A 3,386-nucleotide genomic window follows, 5' to 3' on the forward strand; every position below is an offset into this window, starting at 1 on the left:
TAAAGAAATTATTGCTAACTAGATGCAGAGCTTTTTCTAAATGTAAAGCCATATCTATTATCTTTTGAAGCATATGAAGTTTTAATAGCACAAAAAAGTAAGAATATACTGAGCTGAAATTTAATATATAATTTATAAGTTCGGGCAACTGCATTTAAGCTTCACCACAAAATACAGAACTGTAATTATTAACCCATTTTTTATTGTGGGGAAATTTTTCAAAACCAGCTTAATCTTCCTTTGCCACGTAAAGGATTAAAACAATTTCATTAAAAATAGTTTTTGAGTGTGATCCAAACAGGAAATATTATTTTAGGTTTTTTTTAAAGAAAAAATATTCTGAAACAGGTTCTCAAAATTTCAAGTACAACTATTGGGCGTAGTAGTGGTAGTGTGGTGATGTTGTTTTGGAGTCTCCTGCAAGGATTAAAATGTCTCATCCACATTCTAATCCTGATGGTCCCTTTCTATTCCTTCCCAACCTACTCAGAAATTACATTTCAGCACTATAGATGCCTAACCTACATAAAGAACTTCAATATAAATTTCAGATTTTTAGCTTCAGCACATCATGTTAGAAAATTCCTGCAAGACCACTGTTTGCAAACTCTTAATTCATGATGGATCTCATGATGTCTTACCTGCTTTGTCTGAAGCAATTAAAAAAAGGACATGTATTAGCAAGTGTTGGAAATTTGGGAATTTTGTATTTTAAAGGGTAGTCTTTTCCCGTGTATTTTGCCAATGAACTAAAGCTTGAAATTTAGAATTAAAGGCCTGCATTCCACAAAACAAATATAAAAACTTCCAATAAGTTATTTTTGTTTTGGCTATTTTGTGTTGTAAAGTCAATTTTGTGATTTGAGCAGCTTGACAAATTTAATATATAGCGTTAAAGTCCTTATTTTATCCTTTGTGCAGGAACAAAATATTGAGCTGAAGGGAATTTTAATTGGTCATTAAGCACTGCCCCCAGGCCTAAGACATGGCCAACCACCCCTAAACAATCCTGCAAGAAGTCTAACCAAATTCAATATGGTAATTATATGGCATCAAATGGTGCTTTCTCCTTTGTGACATCAGAAACCAGGATCTATTTGAGAAGCATTTTAACACAGTGCTAACTGGGAATATGGAGCTAGGACTGTTATGAACATGTTCAGAGACAAATGCATCAAGGGATAAAATTACTGGTGTTATTTGGCCCTTGAATGAGCAAAGGTAAGCTTGTGAGTGGCAGTAGACCACGTAGACATTTGGAACAGGCAGGGCTGCTGGGGAATGCTGAAGCCTGCCATGGATGACTGGCCTCTGAGCAATGTATAATTCAGATGCACATAGATCAAACATTGAGATGAATGTGAAGCAATTTGCCTTCATGGTAAAGAGCACTATTCACATTTTGTTGAGGAAGTTGAGAGATGTGGCAGCAGCAGCAGCTCCATTTCAAACAAGAAGTGCCTTTCTGAAGCTTAAGAAAGCCTTTGTCACTCTCTAGCAGTAGAAGAAAATTGTTTCTTACAGCAATGGATCTTGCCACTGTAACTTATCCCCAGTTCACAAGTATGAGCATGCCTGCAGATACAGCCTGACACCACATTAAAAGGAGAGTAAGAAAGTGATATTAGCCTTTAATATTTTCCTACAGTTGTGGTCTATCTTCAGCCTGCTTCTCCATCTAGCTGTGTGACTTGTTATGCAAAACTGGTCTGATCTGAAATGAGACATGTTCGTTTTGTAGTTTAAGGGACTTGCCTGGGACGGATGGAAGAAAGTGAATACCTGGGATGGTGCTCATGAAACCCTGCCATTTCAGTGGTGTTGCATATTTATCTGATGAAACAGCTCTTTACTATTTTTTTTTTAATAAAAAAATTAAATGTAAACCAGTTTAATTACCCTACATCAATTGTTTGCGTCTCCATATGTAACATATTTTTCTTGATTAAAATATGCAGAAATTAAACTGTATACTTGAGCCTTGTGCTTTGCAGAGTAGAACCCATAGTCTCAAAATTTCAGGAAGGCTGATACACTTTTGCCATTGCACTGAGAATTGGGAGGTCTGGGTTCACTTTATTTGTATGACATTATGGGAATGTCTTACTCAAAAGCATATAATAATACTAATACTAATACTAATAATAATAGTCATAGATATACTCATCTTGTTTGTATTCTAAGCTCTTTGAATCAGTCCTGGGCTCTTTCTTAATTTACATTTCTAAAAATGCCCAGAGGCACTTTTTCTGTTTGATTTTTCTGGCAGATCCATAAGGGAAATAATAATGAAACACTAAAAAAAAATATCTTTTAAAGTAGTTACTAAGAAAAAGAAGTAGGAAAACAATAAGTTGAAACTTAAATAAAACCAGTTAAATTATACAACAGATCTTTACTTTTTATATGCTTTATATTTTCAAAAGCAAAAAAAAAAGAGAAAACTAGGGATAATACTGGAGAAATAGGCACCTTGCAGAAGCTAGAAGCAAAAATGTAAAATGACATTGTTTTGCCATAAGTTTTCTATTTGTTTAACTCTAAGATGATGTACACTAAATGTGCAATTTTAAATTACCCAAAAGGAGATTATTACCAGGAACACAATAGGACATTTAAATTGCATGCTCTAATTATATTTTATTATGAATTATTGGTTTGCCAAATACAGCAACCTGGTTGGTGACTGTAAAAGAGTGTACTTTGTGTTATAGTATTGATAAAAATATTTGGTGATATAAAACAGGATTCCAAGTGACAATAGACACGTTGATGGTTTTGTAGTGAGCATGTCCCCTGCTCTGCAGCAGCTGTCTCTAACTGTGGCTGGTTTGAAATGCCCTGGTAAGTTGTTGCAGCAGTCATATGTTGATCTGATCTACAGAGTCACTGAGTCCAAGTCTGTTGATTATTTGTCTTACTTAGCAGTAAGTTAGTGTGAAAAACTGTGCAAATGCCCTTTTGGGTCATTATGTTATTGTGCATTATCTACAATATATTAATATATTTTGAGCTTGTCTACAAGTCTTTTTAAATTTATTTATTTCTAACAAATCTTTTTTGGAAACCTGAGAATTTTATCACAACTGCTTCTTAAATCTAACATATTTATCATAAAGTATTTTATTTCTTGAATTTTATTTGCCATCAAGAGAGACAGACATGAATATAATGTTTAAAAAGATGCCTATTGATGTGAGAAAAATGCAAGCCGTGTGATAGAAGCTCAGTGAGTGGGAGAAATGTAAATGTTCTCTGCATTTTATCTCACATGACAGAATGCATTATGGTCAAAATAGTGTCTTCTCAGAGACACAGGTTTCTAAGATCTGCATAATACACACTTTTATGTAAGCTCTTTATTCTGCATGCAATTGTTTAGTTAA

At 34.0% G+C, this 3,386-nt stretch overlaps 1 long non-coding RNA gene across 1 annotated transcript in view; it reads left to right on the forward strand.

The window, feature by feature from the left end:
* Window positions 1-1,124: 1,124 nt before the first annotated feature.
* The window catches only part of LOC135302118 (uncharacterized), an 8,121-nt gene continuing 5,859 nt past the window's right edge, over window positions 1,125-3,386 (forward strand). The window contains exon 1 of the long non-coding RNA XR_010363814.1: window positions 1,125-1,221. This is a non-coding gene — a long non-coding RNA (uncharacterized LOC135302118). The remainder of the gene's footprint in view (window positions 1,222-3,386) is intronic.

Source organism: Passer domesticus, chromosome 6, assembly GCF_036417665.1.
Source record: "Passer domesticus isolate bPasDom1 chromosome 6, bPasDom1.hap1, whole genome shotgun sequence".
NCBI classification, from domain to species: Eukaryota; Metazoa; Chordata; class Aves; order Passeriformes; family Passeridae; genus Passer; species Passer domesticus.